Here is a 17,002-nt window from a genome sequence, read left to right as displayed (position 1 = left end):
CTGTGTTTAAGGAAATCATGGGATTTCAGAAGGTCACCTCCTCTCAGTTGAGAAATAATGGTAAATGGTAAATGGCCTGTATTTATATAGCGCTTTACTTGTCCCTAAGGACCCCAAAGCACTTTACATATCCAGTCATCCATGCACACATTCACACACTGGTGATGGCAAGCTACATTCTAGCCACAGCCACCCTGGGGCACACTGATAGAGGCGAGGCTGCCAGACACTGGCGCCACCGGGCCCTCTGACCACCACCAGTAGGCAACGGGTGAAGAGTCTTGCCCAAGGACACAACGACCGAGACTGTCCAAGCCGGAGCTCGAACCGGGCTTGGAAAAATCATACATGTGATTTTTTCAGTCTCACCTGACTGCAGGTTTCCCCAACTTTATAAACAGTACCTTTGCACAATGACTGAAACTAGCACCACTGGTGAACAATGGCCTGTGAGGTCAGTTTCTTGTTAATATTCAAATTGTCATGACCATTGATCAACAACCACAGATCAAAGACTTTTAATCAGTGACCACTGATCATCGATCGGTGACCACTGACCAACTCCCCGGATTTCGTCTCGCAATTTATGTTCTCCCTGCCATTCCTGTTCTGACTAATTTTTTCCCCCTCCTTCTTTACAAACAATCCCTATTTGCTTGTTAAATATGTTATGACTGCCCTGATCCTGGCTCTACATGCCTCTTTCCTTTTGTTGAAAAATAAACACACTTACTTATGATCTGTTGTGTAACATTGCTTTCTGGGTCCTGCCAAAATCCGTGGTCTTTTGGAGCTTTTTCTACAGCAGCAGTCACCAAATTCATGAAGTGAACACACAATAAATATAGTACTCTATGTATTATGCATAATTAGTCATCTTTATTATTTCGATTTCTTTACATAGGTAGCAAAGTGTTTATGTTTTTGTATTTGTTTATATATACAGTATTTATTCAGTAAGTGATTAAGTAGATGACAGGAAAAGACATTAATCATACGAGTAACCAACTGAGTTCAGGAAGTTGCTATCACGTCGCCACTGCCCTGTTCCCCAGAGCAGAATAGGACAGTCACTTAAAATTCTAAATTCGCACAACTATTAGGTCATTACACTCTGACAGGGGTCATTTACATTAAAAACAGGGGAAAATCAAAATCGACAGAGCCCATCGGTCCATTGGATTATCAAGACCTAATCACCCTCGTGCAATGATTATTAAGGTGCATAATCCGGTAGACAAGATTAGGATCCTCACTGCAGCTAAAGATAATGGCCCCCTGACTTATGATGGACAGATCATTCATATTCGACAAGATTTGGCAACAGGAGTAAAAGAGATGCGACGTGCGTTTAACGGAGTGTGCCAAAAACTAATCCAGAAAAATATGCGCTTTTATATGCGCTATCCTGCTACACTTAACTTTTCTCACGGAGGGGAAAATTACTCCTTCCGTAAATCTGAAGATGCTCTTGCTTTTTTGAACAATTTGAGTTAAACTGAACACCGACAGCAATTGATTGAATATGATCAGTTCTATTACGGCACTTAAATATTAGACATACTCTTAATTTAAGGATACCCAGTCCATGTTAAGGTATATTGGAACTGGAAGTTGTACTCTTATTAAGGAATGATTTAACTGTCCCGTCCCTTCTTATTTGTTTTTTCTTACAAACTTTATAAAGTAAAACATGTTTAACTCAGAAATATAAATGAGATTGGCTGGTTCTCTCGGTGGCATGCGGGAGTTTGGAGAGGAAGTTTTGTTTCTTTTTTTTCCCTTTTTGCCTCCCTGTCAGTGACCTTTGCTCGGTTTCATGAGACCAAGTTTTCTTTTTTGATGGACTGTAGGATTGTTTTTTGGGGGGAGGGAAGGGGGGTTTTAGGGGTTGTCTTTTTCCTTTTTTTTTTTTTTTATCATTAATATGCGTGGCTATTGTTTCTGTTGTTTATTTATTCATTTATTTTTTCATGTTTGTGTCTATATAATGTATCTAAAATTACCTTTCCCTTTTATGGAAACATCTGTTTGCTTATTTGCAGTTGCGCATTCCGAGAAATGGTTTCCCACACATCATGTTTTAATAGAGGGGGGAAAGAAACTATAACAAAAGAGACTGAGCTGATATGACTGACCTTAAAATAATTTCTTTAAATGTTAAAGGGCTGAATAATGTTGTTAAAAGACAAAAACTTCTTTCATTCTTGAAAAAGGAAAAAATACAAATTGCCTTACTTTCAGAAACTCATTTAAATGATTTGGAACACTCAAAACTAAAAAGAAATTGGGTTGGCCAAGTTTTTTACTCATCATATAACACAAAAAGCAGAGGAGTAGCCATCCTTATCCATAGCAATTTGCCTCTAACCACAGAAAAAGTCATAAAAGATAAGGAAGGACGCTACATTCTTATATCTGGTTTCTTATTTAGAGAATCTGTTTTTATAGGATGTGTTTATGGTCCAAATTCAGAAGATGTCTCTTTTTTCCCCAATCTCTTAACCCATGTTTCAGCCATAGCTTCCCCATATTTGGTGTTGGGAGGTGATTTTAATTGTGTTCCTGATCCTAGGGCTGATAAATCTCCACCAGGGAGTGAATTGTCGCCAAGAAGCATTAGATTGAGCCTTTCTTTTTAATGAAACTCACCAGCTCATTGATGATTGTCTCAATGTCCTTCTCAGCGCTATCAGAAGATTGCAGAATGTCCTCGATTTCCTTCCCAAGCACGTTCACTTCTGTTTCTTTGGTCTGAATTCTCCGGTGAACAATTTGCAAAATCACCTCAAATTCTTTTTGCATTTCAATTGTGTTGTGGCGTTTATGTTCATTCACACAGCAGAGATAGCAGATACATTTTTGATCAGTACGGCAGAACATCTTCATCATCTCATTATGAGTTGAACAGATGTTCCCTTTGAGCCTGTTCGATGGTTTGACCAGCTTGTGTTTGTCAAAGGCAGAGTTATAGTGAGGCTGGAGGTGTTGCTCACAGTAAGAAACCAAACATACCAGACAGGACTTCACTGCTTTCAGCTTCTTTTCAGTGCAGACATCACAGGAAACATCTTCAGGTCCAGCATAGCAGAGATCAGCTGAAACAGGTTGGATTCCAGGTATCTTAGAGTCCTCTACTAACTCTGCTAACATGCTGTTTTTCACAAGAGCAGGCCTCGGGATGAAGATTTTTCTGCACTGAGGACAGCTGTAGATTCCTTTTGGTTCCTCTTTATTCCAGTGGACTTTAATACAGCTCATACAGTAGTTGTGTCCACAAGAAATAGTCACTGGATCCTTCAGTAGATCCAGACAGACTGAACAGCAGAGTTTTTCGTGATTCATTGTTTGTCCTTGGAGTGCTTTTGTATGTCAAGGTAATTGAAAAACTGTTTCACTGTGAGAGGAGAAATGGAGTGTATCAGGTTACGCTTTGTTTTGGGCAACCAAGAGGCTTGACAAAGTGACCCCTCCCAGGAGGCTTTTTTCCTCATGTGGGCTTTAGTTGAGTATTGCTTTATTTTCCTATGTTGATTTTTGTTTTCTGTTTATGTTGGTCAAATTTATTTGCAGTAATAATGGTACAGACTAAAGAAAAGATGGCCAATTCTCCAATCCTGACTTCTCTTAATTGGCTCGCTGAAAATTTATTCTCTTCACATCTTCAATAATCAGACTCCATCTCATCTAAAGACATTACAGTACCATATCATCAATATCTCAGACTACTGGTTCCCAAAATAGATGGAATCAGTAGAGTCAAGGTGGCTGTTTATGTGAAAATCAAATGAGCTTCTTTGAAACAAGGGTGGGTGCATTAAGGGTACGTCTTTTGCCATCTTACAATGCTGTGATTGGAACCCTTCCTTGACTCTCTGTGAATGGTGATCCTGCCTGTTGATCAGTGCTTATGACAAGTTGCATATGGACAATGATGAAACTGAGCCAAGAGCCCATTGTTAATCAGGGTTGATGAACAGGTTTTAACCAGGACAGGCAGATGTTTTTGTGTCCAAAAAGTATTAAACATGTTTTTCTACAACAGTAAGAGCATCACTGAATGTTCTGAGCTCCTATTTTGTGCTGCACTTTTTCAAGTTTTACTGTCTAGAGTTTTGCGATGAGGTCCTCACTCGCAATGGTAGCATGACCGAGCGGTCTAAGGTGCTGGATTTAGGCTCCAGTCTCTTCGGAGGCGTGGGTTCGAATCCCACTGCTGCCATGGTCTTCAGGTTCTTTTCGTGTTTCTTCCATCCCCTACCAATAAATTGTAAGGGCTGCAGTGGAACTCAAATCTGTTACAGAATGTCTGTCAAGTACAATCAAGCAGGAATCTCATCAAGAGCAATTCTTCCAAACCAGGGTGATGTTAGGTGTTGTGCAAGTTTTCCATTCAATAAAGCCTCCAGACAAGCGGTCAGTGGTAGCTAACATTCTTTAATAATAACAAGAACAGAAGCCAAGCTTGGTGAAGGAATGCATCATTGCGGGGCAGACGATGGGCAGAGTCCCTAACTGAGTCTAGCATGGCCTTCAGTTACATACCTCTTACAGGAACTAAAGGCAGTACACAGCTGTTTTCACACCTTTGGTACCCCCACCCCCAAAGAAAGTTTCACACTCCCTTGCCACCTCTTACAGTGGAGAAGGAGACAAAAGACTCCTCCCCCCACTCTGGGTCCTTTATGTGTGAATGCTTCCCTCAAACATCCTGAGATACCATCTGTTACCAGTATGAGTGTGAGAGACATGCTGAAATCCAGTGGCACCAAGGTATTATACAACCACAAAGGGACCATGAGTATGTTAAGCTATTTTCAGATGTGCGCTGCTATTTAACCCTCCGCACCCCATGACAGCAACGGACAGCCAGGAGTTTTTGTAGGTGAATAACATCAACATTTGACAATAATATTGCTCGGTTATGATAGTGAGGTGAGCTGTTGAGGATATCTGTTGGTAGGTGCTGTTCCTGACAATGTAGCTGCTGTTAGCAGAAACTTCTATAAGCTTTGGAGGTAATGCCACCAGACTTGGTCAATTACCCAGAAAACTCTATTGCAATGTGTGACTATAATAAAACTTGGTGTTGCAATGTGTCATTGAGAATTATTTGGAGGAATTTGGAACATCCTAAAAGGATTCTCAGGAATCTGGAACATTCCAATAGAACTCTCAAAAATCCTAAAATAGCTCTTGTGAATTCGAAACATTCTAAAAGAATTCTCAGGAATACAGGGTTAACTTTTGATACTTCTTTTTAAATACTCTCATTACTACCTTTCCCTAGCCCATCGTTGTAAATAGGAATATCTTTGTAATAACTTACTTGGTTACCTTGTGGTACAAATGTAACACGAGTGTGTGTTACATGAGACTATGCTCTTGCCCTAGTTCCATTTCAGTTAATATCTGTTGAATACAATTTACAGATGTTCAAGAAATAAAACTCTCAAGTCCAATCCACTTCAAGTCCAACTTCAATAGAAGAATCAGAGCCTTCCAGAGACGGTCTCACGTCTCTCATGGTCAGTCATTTTGACCTTTCACTAATGATGTTGAAGTACAGATAGGCAACAATAGCTTCGGCTTTTGTAAGGCATCAGTGGAGAAGAAGATTAACAGAAGAGTGAGCAGGATATTGTTTGTTTTTATAATAATGCGATTAATACATGAATAAAAGAAATTCTTTTGCAAAAGTCATTTACAATGTGCAGGTGTTTCATATATTTTTATTCACAGTGTCAACACTGACTGGTTAGTGGCTACTCAAGTGTGCTTCAAGTCCACCGCATTGTAAGGTGTTAGATTGTGTGGTCTAAGGATCTGGGTTAAGACTCCAGGCTCCTCACACATGTGGGTTGAAATCCTATTGCTGCAATAAGAGTTTAACCAGGGCAGGCACATGCTATTGTATCCAAAAACATTCAGGCAAGTATTAAACATGTTTTTCTAAAACAGCAAGAGCATCACTGAATGTTCTGGGCTTCTATTTTGTGCTGCACTTTTCAAGTTTTACTATCTAGATTTTTGCGATGAGGTCCTTACTCGCATTGGTAGCATGACCGAGCGGTCTAAGGTGCTGGATTAAGGCTCCAGTCTCTTCGGAGGCGTGGGTTCGAATCCCACTGCTGCCATAGTGTTCTAGCGGCAAAGTTTTGTTTCTTCCATGCCTTACCAATAAATTGTAAGGGCTGCAGTGGAAATCAAATCTGTTATAGAATGTCTGTCAAGTCCAAACATGCAGGAAACCCATCAGGAGCAATTCTTCCAAACCACATTAGGCACGTGCTGTAAAGTCATTTACAACTTGCATGTTTTTCATGTCTTTTTGTTCATGGTCTCATCACTGACTGGTTAGTGGACTTTCCCACATGCCACTCAAGTGTGCTTCAAGTCCAGTCCACTCCCTTGTAATGTGCTTTTGAGCAGAACCTGCAACTGCTGGAGAATTGATTAAGGTGCTGCTATGTTGGTCTCACCAAGGCTGCAGAGTGACAAGAGTATCCTTGATTTCATGACAGTGGAGCAGTCCCATATGGTCTAGCGGCTAGAATGCCTGGTTCTAACCCAGCAGCACGAGCACGACAGTGGCGCATTACCAAACCAATCCCATATGGTCTAGCGGTTAGGATTCCTGGTTTTCACCCAGGCGACCCGGGTTCAACTCCCGGTATGGGAACATGTCTTTAATGTGCCCACAAGCCAATGTGTTCTTTGTGTTAATCCCACGATGGATTACATAGGGCAAAGTTGTTGGCTGAAGGCAAACATCAGGTAAGGCTAAGCACATGGCATAACGGTTCAGATCAGGACTGTACAGTCTTCAGTGATGAGGATGTACACAAGCAGGCCTGCAATTATGAGCGGCGAGTCAAGGTGGCTGTTTATGTGAAAATCAAATGAGCTTCTTTGAAACAAGGGTGGGTGCATTAAGGGTACGTCTCTTGCCATCTTACAATGCTGTGATTGGAACCCTTCCTTGACTCTCTGTGAATGGTGATCCTGCCTGTTGATCAGTGCTTATGACAAGTTGCATATGGACAATGATGAAACTGAGCCAAGAGCCCATTGTTAATCAGGGTTGATGAACAGGTTTTAACCAGGACAGGCAGATGTTTTTGTGTCCAAAAAGTATTAAACATGTTTTTCTACAACAGTAAGAGCATCACTGAATGTTCTGAGCTCCTATTTTGTGCTGCACTTTTTCAAGTTTTACTGTCTAGAGTTTTGCGATGAGGTCCTCACTCGCAATGGTAGCATGACCGAGCGGTCTAAGGTGCTGGATTTAGGCTCCAGTCTCTTCGGAGGCGTGGGTTCGAATCCCACTGCTGCCATAGTCTTCAGGTTCTTTTCGTGTTTCTTCCATCCCCTACCAATAAATTGTAAGGGCTTCAGTGGAACTCAAATCTGTTACAGAATGTCTGTCAAGTACAATCAAGCAGGAATCTCATCAAGAGCAATTCTTCCAAACCAGGGTGATAAGATAAGATAAGATAACCTTTATTAGTCCCACACGTGGGAAATTTGTTTTGTCACAGCAGGAAGTGGACAATGCAAAAGTTATGAGGCAAAAATTAGAATACAATAAGAATAAATACAGTACACAGCTGTACAGAATAGAATAAAATAAAATACTATATACAGTAGAATAAAATAAAATAAATATACAATAAGATAAAAATAGAATACAAATACAAATACTATATACAACTGAGTAAAAATACAACGATGACAGAAGGATTATTGCACTTAGTATTATTGCATATGTATGGATGTGTGTGCTTGATCAGTTAAAGTCTTTATTATGGAGTCTGACAGCAGTGGGGAGGAAAGACCTGCGAAATCTCTCCGTCCCACACCGTGGGTGCCGCAGTCTCCCACTGAAGGAGCTGCTCAGTGCTGTCACAGTCTGCTGCATGGGGTGGGAGATGTTGTCCAACAGGGATGACAGCTTAGCCGCCGTTCTCCTGTCACTCACCACCTCCACTGGGTCCAGAGGGCATCCTAGAACAGAGCTGGCCCTTCGGATCACCCTGTTCAGTCTCTTCCTGTCCCCAGCAGAGATGCTGCCGCCCCAGCAGACCACGCCATAAAAGATAGCAGAAGCCACAACAGAGTCATAGAAGGTCTTCAGGAGTTGGCCCTCCACTCCAAACGACCTGAGTCTCCGCAGCAGGTACAGCCTGCTCTGCCCTTTCCTGTAGAGGGCGTCTGAGTTATGAGTCCAGTCCAGTCTATTGTTCAGATGAACACCAAGGTACCTGTAGCTGTCCACAGCCTCAATGTCCATACCTTGGATGTTCAGTGGTTGCAGTGGAGAATGCTTGTGCCTGCGGAAGTCTACCACCAGTTCCTTGGTTTTACTGGCGTTGATCTGGAGGTAGTTCAGCTGGCACCAGTCCACAAAGTCTTGGGTCAGACCTCTGTACTCCTTGTCGTCCCCATCAGTGATGAGGCCGACTATTGCAGAGTCATCAGAGAACTTCTGCAGGAAGCACTGGGTGGAATTGTGGGAGAAGTCTGCAGTGTAGATGGTGAAGAGGAACGGAGCCAGAACCGTTCCCTGTGGGGCCCCCGTACTGCAGACGACCCTGTCCGACACACAGCCCTGAGTCCTCACATACTGTGGTCGGTCGGTGAGGTAGTCCAGGATCCAGGTAGTGAGGTGATGGTCCACTCCAGAGTTCTCCAGCTTATCCTTTAGAACCGAGGGAAGAATGGTGTTGAAGGCACTGGAGAAATCAAAGAACATGATTCTCACAGTGCTTCCAGCGGTCTCCATGATGTTAGGTGTTGTGCAAGTTTTCCATTCAATAAAGCCTGCAGACAAGCGGTCAGTGGTAGCTAACATTCTTTAATAATAACAAGAACAGAAGCCAAGCTTGGTGAAGGAATGCATCATTGCGGGGCAGACGATGGGCAGAGTCCCTAACTGAGTCTAGCATGGCCTTCAGTTACATACCTCTTACAGGAACTAAAGGCAGTACACAGCTGTTTTCACACCTTTGGTACCCCCACCCCCAAAGAAAGTTTCACACTCCCTTGCCACCTCTTACAGTGGAGAAGGAGACAAAAGACTCCTCCCCCCACTCTGGGTCCTTTATGTGTGAATGCTTCCCTCAAACATCCTGAGATACCATCTGTTACCAGTATGAGTGTGAGAGACATGCTGAAATCCAGTGGCACCAAGGTATTATACAACCACAAAGGGACCATGAGTATGTTAAGCTATTTTCAGATGTGCGCTGCTATTTAACCCTCCGCACCCCATGACAGCAACGGACAGCCAGGAGTTTTTGTAGGTGAATAACATCAACATTTGACAATAATATTGCTCGGTTATGATAGTGAGGTGAGCTGTTGAGGATATCTGTTGGTAGGTGCTGTTCCTGACAATGTAGCTGCTGTTAGCAGAAACTTCTATAAGCTTTGGAGGTAATGCCACCAGACTTGGTCAATTACCCAGAAAACTCTATTGCAATGTGTGACTATAATAAAACTTGGTGTTGCAATGTGTCATTGAGAATTATTTGGAGGAATTTGGAACATCCTAAAAGGATTCTCAGGAATCTGGAACATTCCAATAGAACTCTCAAAAATCCTAAAATAGCTCTTGTGAATTCGAAACATTCTAAAAGAATTCTCAGGAATCTGGAACAGTCTAAGAACGCTCAGGAATCTGGAACATTCTAATAGAACTCTCAAAAATCCTAAAATAGCTCTTGTGAATTCGAAACATTCTAAAAGAATTCTCAGGAATACAGGGTTAACTTTTGATACTTCTTTTTAAATACTCTCATTACTACCTTTCCCTAGCCCATCGTTGTAAATAGGAATATCTTTGTAATAACTTACTTGGTTACCTTGTGGTACAAATGTAACACGAGTGTGTGTTACATGAGACTATGCTCTTGCCCTAGTTCCATTTCAGTTAATATCTGTTGAATACAATTTACAGATGTTCAAGAAATAAAACTCTCAAGTCCAATCCACTTCAAGTCCAACTTCAATAGAAGAATCAGAGCCTTCCAGAGACGGTCTCACGTCTCTCATGGTCAGTCATTTTGACCTTTCACTAATGATGTTGAAGTACAGATAGGCAACAATAGCTTCGGCTTTTGTAAGGCATCAGTGGAGAAGAAGATTAACAGAAGAGTGAGCAGGATATTGTTTGTTTTTATAATAATGCGATTAATACATGAATAAAAGAAATTCTTTTGCAAAAGTCATTTACAATGTGCAGGTGTTTCATATATTTTTATTCACAGTGTCAACACTGACTGGTTAGTGGCTACTCAAGTGTGCTTCAAGTCCACCGCATTGTAAGGTGTTAGATTGTGTGGTCTAAGGATCTGGGTTAAGACTCCAGGCTCCTCACACATGTGGGTTGAAATCCTATTGCTGCAATAAGAGTTTAACCAGGGCAGGCACATGCTATTGTATCCAAAAACATTCAGGCAAGTATTAAACATGTTTTTCTAAAACAGCAAGAGCATCACTGAATGTTCTGGGCTTCTATTTTGTGCTGCACTTTTCAAGTTTTACTATCTAGATTTTTGCGATGAGGTCCTTACTCGCATTGGTAGCATGACCGAGCGGTCTAAGGTGCTGGATTAAGGCTCCAGTCTCTTCGGAGGCGTGGGTTCGAATCCCACTGCTGCCATAGTGTTCTAGCGGCAAAGTTTTGTTTCTTCCATGCCTTACCAATAAATTGTAAGGGCTGCAGTGGAAATCAAATCTGTTATAGAATGTCTGTCAAGTCCAAACATGCAGGAAACCCATCAGGAGCAATTCTTCCAAACCACATTAGGCACGTGCTGTAAAGTCATTTACAACTTGCATGTTTTTCATGTCTTTTTGTTCATGGTCTCATCACTGACTGGTTAGTGGACTTTCCCACATGCCACTCAAGTGTGCTTCAAGTCCAGTCCACTCCCTTGTAATGTGCTTTTGAGCAGAACCTGCAACTGCTGGAGAATTGATTAAGGTGCTGCTATGTTGGTCTCACCAAGGCTGCAGAGTGACAAGAGTATCCTTGATTTCATGACAGTGGAGCAGTCCCATATGGTCTAGCGGCTAGAATGCCTGGTTCTAACCCAGCAGCACGAGCACGACAGTGGCGCATTACCAAACCAATCCCATATGGTCTAGCGGTTAGGATTCCTGGTTTTCACCCAGGCGACCCGGGTTCAACTCCCGGTATGGGAACATGTCTTTAATGTGCCCACAAGCCAATGTGTTCTTTGTGTTAATCCCACGATGGATTACATAGGGCAAAGTTGTTGGCTGAAGGCAAACATCAGGTAAGGCTAAGCACATGGCATAACGGTTCAGATCAGGACTGTACAGTCTTCAGTGATGAGGATGTACACAAGCAGGCCTGCAATTATGAGCGGCGAGTCAAGGTGGCTGTTTATGTGAAAATCAAATGAGCTTCTTTGAAACAAGGGTGGGTGCATTAAGGGTACGTCTCTTGCCATCTTACAATGCTGTGATTGGAACCCTTCCTTGACTCTCTGTGAATGGTGATCCTGCCTGTTGATCAGTGCTTATGACAAGTTGCATATGGACAATGATGAAACTGAGCCAAGAGCCCATTGTTAATCAGGGTTGATGAACAGGTTTTAACCAGGACAGGCAGATGTTTTTGTGTCCAAAAAGTATTAAACATGTTTTTCTACAACAGTAAGAGCATCACTGAATGTTCTGAGCTCCTATTTTGTGCTGCACTTTTTCAAGTTTTACTGTCTAGAGTTTTGCGATGAGGTCCTCACTCGCAATGGTAGCATGACCGAGCGGTCTAAGGTGCTGGATTTAGGCTCCAGTCTCTTCGGAGGCGTGGGTTCGAATCCCACTGCTGCCATAGTCTTCAGGTTCTTTTCGTGTTTCTTCCATCCCCTACCAATAAATTGTAAGGGCTGATAAGATAAGATAAGATAACCTTTATTAGTCCCACACGTGGGAAATTTGTTTTGTCACAGCAGGAAGTGGACAGTGCAAAAGTTATGAGGCAAAAATTAGAATACAATAAGAATAAATACAGTACACAACTGTACAGAATAGAATAAAATAAAATACTATATACAGTAGAATAAAATAAAATAAAAATACAATAAGATAAAAATAGAATACAAATACAAATACTATATACAACTGAGTAAAAATACAACGATGACAGAAGGATTATTGCACTTAGTATTATTGCATATGTATGGATGTGTGTGCTTGATCAGTTAAAGTCTTTATTATGGAGTCTGACAGCAGTGGGGAGGAAAGACCTGCGAAATCTCTCCGTCCCACACCGTGGGTGCCGCAGTCTCCCACTGAAGGAGCTGCTCAGTGCTGTCACAGTCTGCTGCATGGGGTGGGAGATGTTGTCCAACAGGGATGACAGCTTAGCCGCCGTTCTCCTGTCACTCACCACCTCCACTGGGTCCAGAGGGCATCCTAGAACAGAGCTGGCCCTTCGGATCACCCTGTTCAGTCTCTTCCTGTCCCCAGCAGAGATGCTGCCGCCCCAGCAGACCACGCCATAAAAGATAGCAGAAGCCACAACAGAGTCATAGAAGGTCTTCAGGAGTGGGCCCTCCACTCCAAACGACCTGAGTCTCCGCAGCAGGTACAGCCTGCTCTGCCCTTTCCTGTAGAGGGCGTCTGAGTTATGAGTCCAGTCCAGTCTATTGTTCAGATGAACACCAAGGTACCTGTAGCTGTCCACAGCCTCAATGTCCATACCTTGGATGTTCAGTGGTTGCAGTGGAGAATGCTTGTGCCTGCGGAAGTCTACCACCAGTTCCTTGGTTTTACTGGCGTTGATCTGGAGGTAGTTCAGCTGGCACCAGTCCACAAAGTCTTGGGTCAGACCTCTGTACTCCTTGTCGTCCCCATCAGTGATGAGGCCGACTATTGCAGAGTCATCAGAGAACTTCTGCAGGAAGCACTGGGTGGAATTGTGGGAGAAGTCTGCAGTGTAGATGGTGAAGAGGAACGGAGCCAGAACCGTTCCCTGTGGGGCCCCCGTACTGCAGACAACCCTGTCCGACACACAGCCCTGAGTCCTCACATACTGTGGTCGGTCGGTGAGGTAGTCCAGGATCCAGGTAGTGAGGTGATGGTCCACTCCAGAGTTCTCCAGCTTATCCTTCAGAACCGAGGGAAGAATGGTGTTGAAGGCACTGGAGAAATCAAAGAACATGATTCTCACAGTGCTTCCAGCGGTCTCCATGATGTTAGGTGTTGTACAAGTTTTCCATTCAATAAAGCCTCCAGACAAGCGGTCAGTGGTAGCTAACATTCTTTAATAATAACAAGAACAGAAGCCAAGCTTGGTGAAGGAATGCATCATTGCGGGGCAGACGATGGGCAGAGTCCCTAACTGAGTCTAGCATGGCCTTCAGTTACATACCTCTTACAGGAACTAAAGGCAGTACACAGCTGTTTTCACACCTTTGGTACCCCCACCCCCAAAGAAAGTTTCACACTCCCTTGCCACCTCTTACAGTGGAGAAGGAGACAAAAGACTCCTCCCCCCACTCTGGGTCCTTTATGTGTGAATGCTTCCCTCAAACATCCTGAGATACCATCTGTTACCAGTATGAGTGTGAGAGACATGCTGAAATCCAGTGGCACCAAGGTATTATACAACCACAAAGGGACCATGAGTATGTTAAGCTATTTTCAGATGTGCGCTGCTATTTAACCCTCCGCACCCCATGACAGCAACGGACAGCCAGGAGTTTTTGTAGGTGAATAACATCAACATTTGACAATAATATTGCTCGGTTATGATAGTGAGGTGAGCTGTTGAGGATATCTGTTGGTAGGTGCTGTTCCTGACAATGTAGCTGCTGTTAGCAGAAACTTCTATAAGCTTTGGAGGTAATGCCACCAGACTTGGTCAATTACCCAGAAAACTCTATTGCAATGTGTGACTATAATAAAACTTGGTGTTGCAATGTGTCATTGAGAATTATTTGGAGGAATTTGGAACATCCTAAAAGGATTCTCAGGAATCTGGAACATTCTAATAGAACTCTCAAAAATCCTAAAATAGCTCTTGTGAATTCGAAACATTCTAAAAGAATTCTCAGGAATACAGGGTTAACTTTTGATACTTCTTTTTAAATACTCTCATTACTACCTTTCCCTAGCCCATCGTTGTAAATAGGAATATCTTTGTAATAACTTACTTGGTTACCTTGTGGTACAAATGTAACACGAGTGTGTGTTACATGAGACTATGCTCTTGCCCTAGTTCCATTTCAGTTAATATCTGTTGAATACAATTTACAGATGTTCAAGAAATAAAACTCTCAAGTCCAATCCACTTCAAGTCCAACTTCAATAGAAGAATCAGAGCCTTCCAGAGACGGTCTCACGTCTCTCATGGTCAGTCATTTTGACCTTTCACTAATGATGTTGAAGTACAGATAGGCAACAATAGCTTCGGCTTTTGTAAGGCATCAGTGGAGAAGAAGATTAACAGAAGAGTGAGCAGGATATTGTTTGTTTTTATAATAATGCGATTACAGTTTTTTCTGAATGCTTAAACCCTAACTGTGATTCCTGTAGCACAATTCCTAAAACTATTCAGACTTATAGCAAAACCACTCACTGAGTTTGCAAAACCAAAAGCACAAAAACTGCTTTGCACTCAGTTTGCAATTTTGTAACACACACTTTGCAAAACTGTAGGTACAATTCACTGCACAACACTCAATTACCAAATGTCCAACACACTCCTAGCAAAAGTATACACATGTATGGCTATCATTAACACTAATTTGCCAACTGTCTGGCACACTTTCACATGTGAAAACTTTTTTAGATAATTAGTTCACTTTGCAATCAGCCTAAGCACTATAATACAGGTAAGCTGTGTGTGCGGAGTACAATGGAGGGAGCAGAAAGAGTGAGAAGTAGAGGAGGCCGAGGAAGAGGACGTGGAGGTGAAGAAGTAGGATGAAGAGGACGACAAGGACAAGGAGGAGCAAGAGGAAGACGAGGAGGGGTGAGAGGAAGGGTAGGAAGAGTAAGAAATAGAATTGCTGATGACATCAGAGCTACAATAGTGGACCATGTAATCAACCGTGGAATGACCCTGAGGGTAGCTGGCCAACGGGTCCAGCCTAACTCGAGCCGCTACACTGTAGCAAGCATCATAAGGACATCTTGAAATGAGAATCGGTTAGCACAGTCACTTCGCACAAAGATTTGTAGCACTGCCGTATGCCAATGAGAAACACACCAATACCATTGATGTAAAAATACTGAAATTGTTATTTTACAGAATTGCTAGATGACCAGATGCTGGGGGCAGAGGAAGCATGTTCACTGCAGACCAAGTAACCCATATAGTCATTATGGCGATTGCAAATAATCCTATACTTGGAAATAAACACTTGTGTTTGTTTTGATGTGTTTGAATAAACACCAGTACTTGAAGTTTGGATCCCTCTATGCTTATGGATCTATGACAGAAGTATGAGCTCAAACTGACATAGCCTACCTTGTGCACAGAGAAAGCAAAAGCCAGATGTGTTTTGTATTCATACCATCAGTGTGCAGTTGGCGCATTGTGTGCTTAGTAGATGATGGCTTGTGTGTACTGTTTGATACGGAAACACCATTTTTACGAAGGTGTGAAGAGTTAATCTAGCTGTGTTTGCTTTTGCAAGAGAACTACAATGTTTTGATGATTGGGTGACAGGTTTTCTTATTTGTGTGAAGAGTTTTGCAAAATTAGCCAATAGTTACAAAAAATGTGCTTAAGCAATCAGAAAAAACTGTAAACACCAGTACTTGAAGTTTGGATCCCTCTATGCTTATGGATCTATGACAGAAGTATGAGCTCAAACTGACATAGCCTACCTTGTGCACAGGGAAGGCAAACGCCAGATGTGTTTTGTATTCATACCATCAGTGTGCAGTTGGCGCATTGTGTGCTTAGTAGATGATGGCTTGTGTGTACTGTTTGATACGGAAACGCCATTTTTACGAAGGTGTGAAGAGTTAATCTAGCTGTGTTTGCTTTTGCAAGAGAACTACAATGTTTTGATTATTGGGTGACAGGTTTTCTTATTTGTGTGAAGAGTTTTGCAAAATTAGCCAATAGTTGCAAAAAAAGGGCTTAAGCAATCAGAAAAAACTGTAATACATGAATAAAAGAAATTCTTTTGCAAAAGTCATTTACAATGTGCAGGTGTTTCATATATTTTTATTCACAGTGTCAACACTGACTGGTTAGTGGCTACTCAAGTGTGCTTCAAGTCCACCGCATTGTAAGGTGTTAGATTGTGTGGTCTAAGGATCTGGGTTAAGACTCCAGGCTCCTCACACATGTGGGTTGAAATCCTATTGCTGCAATAAGAGTTTAACCAGGGCAGGCAGATGCTATTGTATCCAAAAACATTCAGGCAAGTATTAAACATGTTTTTCTACAACAGCAAGAGCGTCACTGAATGTTCTGGGCTTCTATTTTGTGCTGCACTTTTCAAGTTTTACTATCTAGATTTTTGCGATGAGGTCGAGGTGGGAGGCGTAGCCGCTGTGCCGTGGCGAAGGTGGAGGTCCGGCGAATGAGGTGGCGGGTGTGTGAGCGAGGAGCGGAGCGGCGAGAGACCGAGCGGCTGAAGCGCGGCGTGAAACGTCCACTCTCCGCGGCAAATGCGCTGGTGCAGGTGAGGCAGCAGTTGGTTGAACACGGCGTCTCCTAGGCCCGCCCAGAGCCAGGCGAGTCCCCTTGAAGACGTGCTCTCTCTCCGTAAAGAGCCGCTGTTTTTCCCTGAGCTCCTCTGCCCAACGGGAAAGCGCTGCCTCCCTCCGCTCGTAGAAGTCCGAGTCCGCTGGGTTCCAATCGTGTCTTCGTGGCACGGGTCGTGTCATTCTGTCAGGCGTTGTGTGGAGGCGAGGAAGAAGGAACCCAAACGCAGGACTCGCGGGTGGGTGAAGACTGGTGAAGGTTTATTATAAGGAGTGGATGAACAGAACAGAGGTAGGA

At 42.8% G+C, this 17,002-nt stretch overlaps 7 non-coding genes across 7 annotated transcripts; all 7 read left to right on the top strand.

Annotated features, from left to right (window-relative positions):
• Positions 1-4,140: 4,140 nt before the first annotated feature.
• On the top strand, positions 4,141-4,222 carry trnal-uag (transfer RNA leucine (anticodon UAG)). The gene has a single exon. It is a non-coding gene; the product is annotated as a tRNA-Leu (tRNA).
• Positions 4,223-6,055: 1,833 nt separating this feature from the next.
• On the top strand, positions 6,056-6,137 carry trnal-aag (transfer RNA leucine (anticodon AAG)). The gene has a single exon. It is a non-coding gene; the product is annotated as a tRNA-Leu (tRNA).
• Positions 6,138-6,610: 473 nt separating this feature from the next.
• Positions 6,611-6,682, top strand: trnae-uuc (transfer RNA glutamic acid (anticodon UUC)). The gene has a single exon. It is a non-coding gene; the product is annotated as a tRNA-Glu (tRNA).
• A 573-nt stretch (positions 6,683-7,255) lies between these two features.
• trnal-uag (transfer RNA leucine (anticodon UAG)) lies at positions 7,256-7,337 on the top strand. The gene has a single exon. It is a non-coding gene; the product is annotated as a tRNA-Leu (tRNA).
• Positions 7,338-10,584: 3,247 nt separating this feature from the next.
• trnal-aag (transfer RNA leucine (anticodon AAG)) lies at positions 10,585-10,666 on the top strand. Its single transcript has one exon. It is a non-coding gene; the product is annotated as a tRNA-Leu (tRNA).
• Positions 10,667-11,139: 473 nt separating this feature from the next.
• trnae-uuc (transfer RNA glutamic acid (anticodon UUC)) lies at positions 11,140-11,211 on the top strand. The gene has a single exon. It is a non-coding gene; the product is annotated as a tRNA-Glu (tRNA).
• Positions 11,212-11,784: 573 nt separating this feature from the next.
• Positions 11,785-11,866, top strand: trnal-uag (transfer RNA leucine (anticodon UAG)). Its single transcript has one exon. It is a non-coding gene; the product is annotated as a tRNA-Leu (tRNA).
• The last annotated feature ends 5,136 nt before the right edge of the window (positions 11,867-17,002 follow it).

The sequence above is a fragment of the Astatotilapia calliptera genome, chromosome 3 (assembly GCF_900246225.1).
Source record: "Astatotilapia calliptera chromosome 3, fAstCal1.2, whole genome shotgun sequence".
NCBI lineage: Eukaryota > Metazoa > Chordata > Actinopteri > Cichliformes > Cichlidae > Astatotilapia > Astatotilapia calliptera.
This window is presented reverse-complemented; position numbering and strand designations above follow the sequence as displayed.